Source organism: Nuphar pumila, chromosome 6, assembly GCF_984573655.1.
Source record: "Nuphar pumila chromosome 6, dmNupPumi1.hap1.1, whole genome shotgun sequence".
Classification (NCBI taxonomy): domain Eukaryota; kingdom Viridiplantae; phylum Streptophyta; class Magnoliopsida; order Nymphaeales; family Nymphaeaceae; genus Nuphar; species Nuphar pumila.
This window is the reverse complement of record NC_143254.1, coordinates 109,021,731-109,035,406: the sequence shown is the minus strand read 5'-3', so window position 1 is coordinate 109,035,406 and position 13,676 is coordinate 109,021,731. Positions and strand designations below refer to the sequence as shown.

Genomic DNA, 13,676 nt, shown 5'->3' with positions numbered 1-13,676 from the left:
GTCAAGGGATACATATTACATCGTATCATAAAAAATTCTAAAAGTTCATAATGCAAGAGACAATGATATCAGCTACAAAATAAAACCATAATATCACATATCAAACAATTATGAACTATGTAACACATCGAACATCCAATAATCAAGATAACATGCTATGAATGACATGCATATTTCACATGATACAGGGGTGTATCGTATGATACAATCAATAGACAACACACACCTGTATCAAGATACGAATGTATATTGTATCTAGTTACCTGATAGTTATGATATGTATCATAGCACCTCATATGATACATTATGACACTTCCAACATAGTTTCCAACTATCCAGACAAACGGAGCCATCTAATGCACTTCTTTCCTTTGCCTTTGGACTTTATTCTTCAAAAGCAATAGGTCGCTTCGCTGCCAGATCATGTTGTCGGGCCCAACTCCATCCAGATGCTGCCTACACATCTAAGAATGTTATATAATATCTTTCGCTTCCACAGCTAAAGGTTCTGATTGGCAGGTTATGAATGGAGGGCAGAAATCATCCACCACCTTGGAAAGGACACAATAGAAAATATAGGTAGTCACCATAATGAAAAAAGATGTATGATCTTGCTTTTTGGCCAGCTGGAGAAGAGTGACAGATGTTGGCCTTTTGGCCCTTGCGTACACAATGACAGGACTAGAGAAGATGCAATGGTGAATGCTGAGGATTGTTAATGGTCTTTCAATTAAAGAAACAAAATAATTAAATGTCCATCCTCTAGGACTGGCAACATTCCCATAAAACTTATTATGATGGACTTCTGGAGCATAGTTACGAATCTTGTTCTCAGGAAAATATTGGCGAGAGAAAATCTCATGATATTTTGAAAAAATGAGGTTTTCTCAGGAAAATATCTACATATATATATATGAATAATTAAATATATAATATATAAATAAAATGAAAAATAAATAATATAAAGGACAAGGCCAAAAATGCTTTTATCCTGTAATATCGCGTATTCAGGTTAAAAACATTGCATTTTAAAAATAAGAAATATTCTGAAAATATCACATTTTTTTAATATAATATCATACTTTAAAAATATCAGAAAAAATTATGATATTTTCAAAATATCCATGGTATTTGTGCCTATGCAATGGGGAGATTTATGTGGAAATAGGTACACTTTCTGCTCCTTTTCAAGCAAGACCCTCCATCAAACAGGAAGAATTGCTATCACTAGACCCAGGATTCCCTTCCTCTAAAAACAAAAACTGTCACAAAGACACTGCCGGGTACGGATACGCAATTCGGATACGAGACACGGAGACGAGCAAAATTTTAAAAAAAGACACGAGGATCCGTGTATATATATATATATATATATATATATATATATATATATATATATATTGTAAAATTTGTAAAACCAACTAAGTAAAATTAGTAGAGATCTACTTAATGCTTAAAGTTTACAAATAAAAAAAAGTGCATGTGTGTTGAGAGGGGGCAAGAGAGAATATAAAACTTTGAAAGAGGTTGTTTTAATAAATCATGAACAGTTGGGAGAAGATTTTTGGGAGAAAGGTTAAATTGTAAAAATTTGAAACATGAGAGAGAGAGAGCATGTGGCCCAAGACATTGGAAAGGAGAGGGAGAGAGAGACCACGTGGAAAGGAGGAAGCACTTGACACATGGTTTAATACATTAGAAAAGAAAAAAATAGAGAGAAGAGGGGCCACGTGGAAAGATGCCTCGAAAATTGTTAGGAAAGGAAAGAGTACGTATAAAAGTATTTAAATTAATATTTTTTTAACCACAAAACAGGACATTTTTAAGCTTGACATGCATTGACTTAGTCAAACACGACGTTGACTGTCTTATGTGTGTCGCGACATATATCGTGTCATAGGTGATATTGGCCCAAATGGGTGTGTCCCTGTGACAAAAATAAATAGTGGGTTGTGCAAAACTATAAGCATAGCATTCCATTGTCACCCCTAAGTTGGGCAATTCTAAGCTAAAGTTAGTGATAGGACTATGTAAACATTAAAGACAACAACAAGGAAACTACTAGCATCCATCCTCCACCAAGGACGTGGAGAAAACTCACAAACAGGATTTCTGACCTGAAAATCATCTTTTTCTTTTTGATAACTCATTAAGGCTCCACGAGCACCAAAAGCCAAGCAAAGTTGAAAAGATTCTACATCCATATCTAGTTAACCAGAACAGGGAATTATCAACAACTGCGATGAACTCTCACCGTGATATGAGTAAAACTAATCCAACTTCTCCAAATTCCAGAAGGATGTAGCTAAGTCTATTATTGCAAAGCAAGGAAGAAGTGTGACAACTCGGAGAAAACTAATGGGGCAAGAGAAGGTGATCGGTGATCCACAGAGAACCCTCTCCACTCTCAAAATATAAAGAATGTCTAACCACTATCTACGACCTCCAATAATCCAACTACAACATACCATCTCTGATTCCAATCCTTACAAAATAGAAGAGTTGTTCACCACAAACTCATACAAAACAAATGCAATTTCCCATAGGGTGTTCATCCAATCCACCATTTCACAGTCCAAGACTTCTTATTATAAACTGGAACTTTCTATCCATCTAAGGTTCCGTGGGAACTAGGCAACAAACTGTGTTCAAGGAACTGGAGAAGTGAAGAGTCCTCTGTAAAGAACCAAGTAGCCTTCAATCACGAACCAACGAATATCAAGTGAACAACATACAAGTGTTCTCTAAGGAACACCCTCGCAAAACCCACAAAAGGGGACACACAATATAAAGAATAAGATTTTTATTAAACATCACAAGCAGGCAAAATGCATACCTTACAAAGAAGAGAAGACCCTTGTATATACACAAGAGAGGAGAGGAGAGGAGAGGAGAGAGGGTAAGGAGAGCCAAAAGAGAGAGAGAGAGAGACCACTCCCAACGGCTAGATTTCTAGCCATTGGGAGCCCAACAGCTAGAAATCTAGCCGAGGTTTAGTCAACTTAGGTTGACTAAGTCTAAAACAGTCAAAAAATAAAATAAATAATATAATATAATATATATACGTATGTACACATATACGTAAACATATGTATATATGTATTATAGTATATACATAAATATACATATTTATATATGTACAATTTAACACTCTCCCTACATAAATATACATATTTATATATGTACAATTTAACACTCTCCCTCAAACTTACGATATAATTACCGAACGTTTGCCTAAAAGAAAGTGAAACCTAAGAGCAAAAAGAGGTTTAGTGAAGAAGTCTGCCAACTGGTACTCTGATGTCACATAAGGCAGATCAATAATACCTTGAAGATATTCCTCTTGCATATAGTGGCAGTCCATCTCAATGTGTTTTGTTCTTTCGTGAAAAGTGTAGTTACTGACAATGTAGATAGCACTCTTATTGTCGCATCATATCTTTAACACTCCTAACATTTGGATTCTTATATTAACCATTAGTCTTCTCTGCCAAACCACCTCCATTGTGGTTGTGCCCATAGCTTAGTATTCAACCCCAGTTGAGGAAAGAGAGATCTTCTGTTGCTTTTTGCACCTCCACGAGATTAATGATTCACCTAAGAAAACACAGAAACCCGTGGTTGAGTGCCTATTGTTGGGATCACCTTCCCAATTGGTATCAATATATACAAGTAAATTCAATCCAAACGCAGAAGACATAAAAAGGCCTCTAGAAATAGAATTTTTAATATATTTAATAATACGCAAAACAACTCCCATGTGAACAGATGTAGGAACAGTGTTGTGAAAAGCATTGAGGCGTAGCGAGGCGCTCCACCAAAAACCAAGGCGAGACATAAGCCTCGAGGCGTAAAGCGTAAGCCTCAAATATTTTTTTTGAAAACTTTACAAAAATTATAAAAAATTATCTAAAAATATAAATAAATAAAGAAATGCTTTATTGATGAAATAACAACCAATAAGAAATATAAAATCTCAAATAAGTACTAAAACATATGAGATTAACATATAAAAGTAACTAAAAATTGATTACATAACTGGAAAATATATGAGATTAACCAAAAAAAGTTAAAATATACTAAGAAACTGATTACATAACTGAAATAACTGGAAAATATATGAGATTATCCTACAAAGTTAAAATACATGAGATTATTCTAAAAAATATGAGATTAAAATATAAAAGTAACTAAAAAAATGATTACATAACTGGAAAATATATGAGATTAACCAACAAAAGATAAAATATACTAAGAAACCGATTACATAACTGAAAAATATATGAGATTAACCAACAAAAGTTAAAATATATGAGATTATTCAAAAAAAAATATGAGATTAACATATAAAGTAACTAAAAAACTGATTACATAACTGGAAAATATATGAGATTAACCAACAAAAGTTAAAATATACTAAGAAACTGATTACATAACTGAAATAACTGGAAAATATATGAGATTAACCTACAAAAGTTAAAATATATGAGATTATTCTAAAAAATATGAGATTAACATATAAAAGTAACTAAAAACTGATTACATAACTGGAAAATATATGAGATTAACCAACAAAAGTTTAAATATACTAAAAAACTGATTACATAACTGAAATAACTGGAAAATATATGAGATTAACCTACAAAAGTTAAAATATATGAGATTATTCTAAAAAAAAATAGATTAACATATAAAAGTAACTAAAAAACTGATTACATAACTGAAAAATATATGAAATTAACCAACAAAAGTTAAAATATATTAAGAAACTAATTACATAACTAAAATAACTGAAAAATATACGAAATTAACCAACAAAGTTAAAATATAGTAATATACTAAGAAACTTATTACATAACTAAAATAACTGAAAAATATATGAGATTAACCTACAAAAATCTTGTTGATCATGTCTCAGAAATAAAAAAAATTGCGCCTCAAGCTTGCGCCTTGAGGCACAAAGGGTCGTGTCTCAAAGCGAGGCACGCCTTTTGTGCCTCAAGGCGCGTTTTTGATAACAATGTTGATAAGTAAGAAATACTCCCAATAAGTTGTCGATAAGGGGTTTGATCATCTAGAGGCTCCCCATCATCGATTTTCATCTTGACATTTGTTACTTCTTAAGTGTCAACCTTTTTTGTCATCTGTGATTCTAGACCTGAGAATAATATCAGAAGCAAATTTAGATTGAGGAATGAACGACCTCTATACTTAGAAAGTATCGTAAACAGTCATTTCAAAATTAGTTTTAAGAATCTTTTTAATATTTTGAACTTCATGTTTGTCGCCTCCAATGATTATCATATCAACATAGAGGAGCAAAATGACAGTAACTAAATTAGAATCCTTAACAAACAAAGCAATGTTAGTCAAGCAAGATCTAAAGCCAATATCAAACATAACTTTGTTAAATCTATCATACCAAGCTTTAGTTGCTTGTTTTAACCCATATAATAACTTTTGAAGGCAGAGAGTCTTTACTTGATAAATGTCCATACCAGAAGGTGCTCACATGTAAACTTCTTTCATAAGTTATCTATTTTAAAAAGCATTTTTTAACATCTATTTGATATATAGACCAGTTTTTAATTGAAACAACTGCAATAAGAGTTCTAACCATGGTCATGCGGGCAACAGGTGCAAAGGTTTCTTCATAATCTATGCCATATTATTGCAAATATCCTTTTGCAACTAACTTAATTTTATATCGCTCAAGGGTCCTATCACTCTTGGTTTTTATTTTGTATACCCACCTACAATCTATGGGTTTCTTTCCCTATGAAAGATTTTGAATAGACCAAGTTTAAGTATTTTTCAAAGCTTCTAGTTTTACCCTCATAGCTTTAACCCATTCAAAGTGTTCTTTGGCCTGAGCAAAAGATGAGGGTTTTACATATTAATGAATTAGGGCTATGCATGCTTGGTATTTTGAGGAAAATGAGTCATAGGATACAAATTTTGATGGGGGGTTTTGATACTCTAGATGATTTCCTAATTTGCAGTTTGTCTTCACTAAAGTTAGACAATTTTTCAAGTGCACATGGAGGATTTTGATTTCTCCGTCTAGAATATTGAATACAAGTTTGATCATCATGAGGCAATTCATCAAGAGATTCAATAACATTTTCAAAATCATATTCACAATTACAATCATTAATATCTTGTTTTGAAACACAATCAAACAAAAATGAATACTTGGTTACTTCCTTCGGTTGATCCTTATCAAATAAATTTTCTTTTTCCAAAAAGGTTGCATTTCTTGAGATATATAATTTTTCATCCTTAGAATCATAGCACCTATATCCCTTTTGGTTATCGGCATAACCAAAGAAAGCACAAGGAATATTCCTAGGAGATAATTTGTCATTCTTATTGGTTAAAATAAAACATTTGCAACAAAAAATTCGTAATCCAAAATTAATAAGAGTGAGTTTAAAGAGTTTTTCAACAGGTGTAATATTATGTAAAGAAGAAGATGGCATTTTGTTTATAAGATAAAAAACAATCAAGACAACTTCTGCCCAAAAAATATTAGGCACAAAGCTAGCGATAAGCAAAGTTCTTAAAGTTCCAATAATGTGTGTATGTTTTCTCTCAGCTAAGTTGTTTTGTTGTGGTGTGTGTGGCAAGGTCGTTAATGTGTGATGCCATGTGAGTTGAAATAATTTTTAAATTCATTTGACAAAAATTCTTTCGTTGAATCTGTATGAAATATAGAAATATCATTTTCAAACTTATTTTTAACCAACTTATAAAAATTTTGAAAGTAGTAAAACACTTCAGATTTATGCTTAAGGAAGTAAAACCAAGTATATCTAGTAAAGTCATCCAAAAAATAACACAATATGCATATCAACCTTTAGATACAATTGGTGTTGGACCCCAAACATTCGAATGAACCAACTCCAGAGGTCTAGATGAAACAAAAGTTTCATCATTGAATGGTAATCTTTTCATTTTTCCAAGAACATAGTCTTCATAGGTACTTAGTCATACCCTATGAATATGAACCAATATGAGAATTTCGTTGGGAAGTTCCCTACTGAGCGACGCGTTGTACTCTATAGGCTCGGAGGCAGTGATAAATGGGCAAGGGTTGCTAGGTCGTCGCCTGGAAGCGATGCGTCACACCGGCGCCTGGGTGTGGTGTCAAATAGGCAAGGGTTCCTTTACTTTGTTGGACGGGTGGGGGTAAAGAAGTTAGTCCAAGACCATAAAATTAGGTTAGCCACTTGGAACATAGGGTCTTTAACTAGTAAGTTGGTAGAGTTAGTAGATGTTATGTGTAGGAGAAAGATTGATATTTTATGTCTACAAGAGACCAAATGGGTAGGTGAGAAGGCAAAAGTGATAGAACCTTGAGGATATAAGATTTGGTATACAGGAATAAATAGAAATAGGAATGGAGTAGGGATGGTTATGAGTCGTGAGTTTATAGATAATGTAGTTGAGGTCCGTAGGAAGGGTGATAGGATTTTACTTATTAAATTAGTATTAGGTTCGGATATTATTAATATTATTAGTGTTTATGCACCTCAAGTAGGTTTAGATGATTCCATTAAGCGTCAATTTTGAGAAGATTTAGATGGAGTAGTACAAGGGATATCTTATGGAGAAAAGTTTTTCATCGATGATGACCTTAATGGACATGTAGGCATTAGTAGGGATGGATTTGAGAGTATCCATGGAGGCTATGGTATAGGAGAAAGAAACGAAAGTGGAGAAAGGATTTTAGATTTTGGTTTGTCTTATGATATGATCTTAGCAAACACTTGGTTTAGGAAGAGAGAGTCTCACCTAGTAACATTTAAAAGTGGGGTTAATACGAGTCAGATAGATTTTTTCTACTTAGAAAGAGAGATAGGGGTTGTTGCATTGATTGTAAGGTTATACCGGAAGAAAGTGTAGCTACACAACATAGAGTCTTAATTTTAGATCTTAGAATTAGACAATGTCGCAAAAGGGATAGACATAGGATAGATCCTAAAATTAAGTGGTGGGCACTTAAAGGAGCTAAACAGGGAATGTTTGTAGAGCAGGTAGTTAAGGAAGCTAATTGGTGTCTTGAGAAGGATTCAGAATCAATGTGGAATAAGATAGCGGGTGGCATGAGAAAGGTGGCTAATGAGGTATTGGGTGAGTCTAAAGGCGGTGCACCGCTAGGTAAGGATACATCATGGTGGAACGAGGATGTCAAATTAGCTATTAAGGTTAAAAGAAAGTGTTATAGAAATCTAAGTAAGAGTCGTGATAATGAGAATTTAGAGAAGTATATGATAGCAAAGAAGGAAGCTAAAAAAGTAGTTCGAAACGCGAGAGATAAGGTATATAAAGAGGTTTATGACAAGTTGGATACCAAAGAGGGCGAGAAGAATATTTATAGGCTTGCAAAGATGAGAGATAGGAAATCGAGGGATCTGGGTATGGTTAGATGTATCAAAGATGAAACACAAAGGGTTTTAGTCAAAGATGAGGAGATTAAGGAGAGATGGAAAGATTATTTTGATAAGCTTTTTAATGGAAGTCATGCTCAGGATCTTGGAGACTTGTCCATTCCTTTTTATGAGATGAATTGTGACTTCATGCGCAAGATTCAAAAGAAAGAAATTGCAGAGACTTTGAAGAAAATGAAATCAAGAAGAGCAGTTGGCCCAGATGGTATACCTATCGAGGCTTGAAAATGCTTGGGAGAGAAAGGTTTAGAATGGTTGACAAATCTTTTTAACAAGATTTGGCGGACAAATAAAATGCCTAATGAGTGGAGGAAGAGTACTTTGGTGCCTTTATATAAGAATAAGGGTGATATACAAGATTGCACAAACTATCGTGGTATAAAACTCATGAGTCATACTATGAAACTTTGGGAGAGGGTGATTGAGTCTAGGTTGAGGAAGGTTGTCATGATATCGGAGAATCAATTTGGTTTTATGCATGAAAGATCAACTATGGAAGCTATACATCTTCTTAGACAACTTATTGAGAGAAACAAAGATTTGCATATGGTTTTTATTGATTTGGAGAAGGCATACGATAGAGTACCTAGGGACGTTCTCTGGTGGACAATGATGAAGAAAGGTGTTTATCTCAAGTACATTAGTATAATTAAGGATATATGAAGGAGTAATAACCAATGTCCGCACTTGTGGAGGGGTGACAACCAATTTTCCTATAACGGTTGGGTTACATCAAGGATCTGCTTTAAGCCCTTTCCTATTTGCTATAGTGATGGATGAGCTTACGAGATCAATTCAAGAAAATGTGCCGTGGTGTATGTTGTTTGCTGATGATATTGTTTTGATTGATGAGTCTAGAGCTGGGGTTAATGCAAAGTTAGAATTATGGAGACAGACATTGGAAGCAAGAGGTTTTAAGTTGAGTAAGAGTAAGAAAGAATATATGGAATGTCGGTTTAGTAAGCAACGAAGTAGTGATGGGAGTGTAGTGAAGCTTGGTGAGCAAGAAATATCGGTGGATGATTGTTTCAGATATTTGGGATCTATCATTCAAAAGTATGAAGAAATTGATGGAGATGTAAATCATAGGATAAAGGTTGGGTGGATGAAATGGAAAAGTGCAACTGTAGTGTTGTGCAATCGTAGAATGCCATTGCGGTTGAAGGGAAAGTTTTATAGGACGACTATTAGGCCCGCTTTACTATATGGTACAGAATGTTGGGCTGCCAAGAGACATCATATTCAAAAAATGAGTGTAGCTGAGATGCGTATGCTTAGATGGATGTGTGGAAATACAATAAAAGATAAGATTCGGAATGAGGAGATACGTAAGAAGGTAGGCGTTGCACCCATTGAAAATAAGATGAGAGAGAATCGTTTACGGTGGTTTGGACATATTCGGCGAAGGCCTAATGATGCTCCAGTTAGAAGGATGGAGAAATGGGAAAATATATTAGTTAAAAGAGGTCGGGGTAGGCCTAGGAAGACTTGGAGGGAAATGATAGGAAAGGATATGAATGCTTTGAACCTCACCGAGGACATGGCATTGGATAGAAATGATTGGAGGAGACAGATTCATATGGAAGACCCAAAATGATTTTCTTTGTTGGTTCATATCGCCGACCCCAATTGTTTTGGGATGAAGGCGTAGTTGTTGTTGTTGTTGTTGTTTGATAGTCTTCATAAGTAAAATCATTAATATTACAAAAAAATTTCAAACTTGAAAAACATTGGATGACTTAATCTTCTATGCTATAAATTTAAATCCATTTTTTGGACATTACAACAAAAAATCACATTTCGGTCTCTCAAAAAAATCCATATAGTAGATACCTCCCTCTTTATGGCTTGCCCAATCAGCTTCCCTGACTGGCGATCATGCACCAAACATTCATTTGAAGAGAAGGAGATATTACAATCATAATCGAATATTTGAGAGACGGATAGAAGGTTTAAATTTAATTTAGAAATGTATCTGATTTTTTGAATAAGAAATCTTTTGGAGTTTGAAAACTCTTTTTTAAAACTTCCTATTCCTTTGATTTCAATAGATGTACCATCGGCCGTAAAAACTTTTGACACACTTGAGTTATAACATTTGAATAAAATATCATAGTTTGGGGTCATGTGAAAAGATACACCGAAATCAAGAAGCCAAAGAATTTTACTAAGGTTGAAGTAAGATGATACTACGACTCCAGTTGAGGAAGAAGATCCTCTAAGAAGAGGTTGAAGAGCTTCAACTAATTGAGACAAGGATTTGGCTATTTCCATGGATGAGTCTTGAGAGTTGCTAACCATAGTCACCTCTTTGTTCTCTTGAAGTGTTTCAAGAGTAGCCACCATATTTTCCATGTAGCTTTTGTCTTCCCTTCTTCTTAGCTTAAGGCACAAACGTTGAATGTGCCTCGATTCATGACATCAATGACAAATGACTTTTCTTTTGTTATATTCATTTCCTTGTCTCCCAAAGTGAGGTGGTCTATATGTACGAGAATAGGCTCCTGGTGTTGAGACGGCCAAAACGGAATCGTCTTCGTTCTTGGAGATACGTTTCTTAAGACAAATTTTTTTCCATACTTATTTCCTCAATGGTATCTATAATAGAGGGTACTTTTCTACTATGAAGGAGAGCCAATTTCGTTGATTCAAATTCGGATCTTAAGCTATTGATGAATTTATAAAAATGCTCTGCATCAATTTGTTGTTAGCGAAGCTCAATATCTTTGATACAATGTCAATTAGGCTCTAGAAAAGCCAACTCTTCCCATAAGGAGGACAAATCAATGTAATGTTCTCTAATGCTTTTGTCTGTTTGTGTCATGGTTCGAACTTTATCTTGAAGATTGCACACATGTGCAATATCTCTAAAGGAATACATATTTTTAAGGTATTGCCAAGCCTTGTTAGCATGTTCAAACTTAGCAAGGCTAGAACAGTTTTTAATGTCCACACTATTGATAAGCCGACATAATCTTGGTATATCTCATTTTTCACTATTTTCACTTTTTCTCATAATTAGCTATAGCTTTAGTCCTCTCTTCATCAGAAAGAGGTACTTCTTTCTCATTTTTCACCTTAATGAGGGTTAATTTTGGCTTCGGATCGGATCTATTCACTAATCCCCACAACCCTTTTTCCCCATAAGTGATACTTCATAATAGAAGCTCACGTAACATAGTTAGTATCAAGGTTGTTAAATGCGATGAGGCGAAGCGAGGCGTTGAGCCTGCGCTTCGCCTCTGAGGCGTACGCCACGCCTCTCACAACTGGTATGGAAGTGAAGCGGTGGGAGGGGAGGCAGGGAGCGGCGGAGGAGCAGTTGGCCGGCATGTGACGGTGGATCCACCGGCACTTGGGGTTAGCACAGCAGACGAATCGGGTGGAGGAGGAAGACTTGGGGATGAAGGAGGGGGTTTTGGAGGTTGATGAGGGTCTATTTGCGCATCACAGCACGCCTCAGTACCTTGAGCGTGCGCCTCGCCTCTGAGGCATACGCTTCAGGTACTGAGGCGTACGCCTCTCACAACATTGGTTAGTATCATTAAGCTTAATGGGCATTATGGTGACATTATTTTTGTCATCCATTTTTACAAGGGATAAGAAGGATAAAAAGAAGAGAGATAGATAGAGAGTAGACAAGAAAAGGAACACAAGCACTCCACCATAAATTTGGAGAAGCACCAAAGAAGGATCACACAAACACTTGAGGGAAGACTTTCAAATGCACGATCATGAATACTTGGATTTGAATCACCAACAAACTGTAACACCAAGCTCTGATACCATGCAAAGAACCAAGTAGCCTTCAATCATGAACTAAAGTGTCCACCAATATCGAGTGAATACATAAGTGTTCTCTAAGAAACACTTACAAAACCTATAAAAGGGCACACACAAGAAAGCTCACAATATAAAGAATACGATTTTTATTAAACATCACAAGTATGCAAAATGCATACCTTACAAAGAGGGAAAGACCCCTATATATACACAAGAGAGGAGAGGAGAGGAGAGGAGAGAAGGTAAGGAGAGCCTAAAGAAAGAGAGAGAGACCACACCCAACAACTAGATTTTTAACTGTTGGGAGAGCCCAATGGCTAGAAATCTAGCCGTTGGGGGCTTAGTCAACTTAGGTTGACTAAGTCCAAAACAATAAAAAATAATATATATATATATATATACACACACAATTTAACACCCTAAGCTCCTAGAATTGACAAATGCTTCTAGAGATAACGTTTGCCAATACCATTCTTGGATGAAAACAGAATGGAGTAAATGCTTCAACATATGTCACAGGACACACCCATTTGGGCCAGTGTCACCCATGGCATGAGAGGACATGAAGTGCGACACGATATATGCATGACACACATAAGACATGGTCAACGTCATGCCCAACTCGGTCAATGTGTGTCAAGCTTAAAAATGTCCTGTTTTATGGTTAAAATGAAAAAAAATTATTCAAATACCTTTATACCTACTTTTTCATCCTCTTTTCCTAAAAGCTTTCAAGACATCTTTTCCACGTGGCCCCTCTTCTCCATCTCTTTTTCTTTTCCAATGTATTAAACCATGTGTCAAGTGCTCTCTCTCTCTCTCTCTCTCTCTCTCTCCTTTCTGTTGTCTTGGACCACATGCTCTCTTTCTCTCATTCTTCAAATTTTCACAATTTACCCTTTTGTCCCAAAGATTTTCTCCCTCTCCTTCTCCCAACAGTTCATGTTTTTTTAAAACAACCTCTTTCAAAGTTTTATATCCTCCCATTCTCTCTGGCTCCCTCTCAACACACATGCACTTTTTTATTTTCAAATTTTAAGAAATAAGTAAATCTCTACCAAATTTACTTAGTTGTTTTCACAAATTTCACAATATATATATAGACACACACACACACACACACACACACACACACACACACACACGTGTCCTCGTGTCTTTTTTTTTACATTTTGCTCAAATCCGTGTCTCGTACCCGAATCATGTATCTGTACCCAACAGTGTCTTTGTGACATAGGCTTCAACTCCCTTCTCCACACAAAGGCCTTCTTAGTTCCATTCTCCAAACACCATTGCCATTAGGTGCAAATAGGAAAGAGTAAATGCCTCAACTGCCTTCTCAGTTTCTCAAATGCCTTCTTAATTCCTTTCTCCAAACAACCATGCCCATTGTAGTTTGACGAAACTCCAAGCCAGATTCTCAATTCCTACATCAACTAC

General features: G+C 35.3%; 1 protein-coding gene across 1 annotated transcript in view; it reads right to left on the bottom strand.

The window, feature by feature from the left end:
- Nucleotides 1–13,676, bottom strand: part of LOC149835636 (uncharacterized) — a 29,174-nt gene that overhangs the window by 2,412 nt on the left and 13,086 nt on the right. The gene's annotated exons all lie outside the window — the stretch shown is intronic.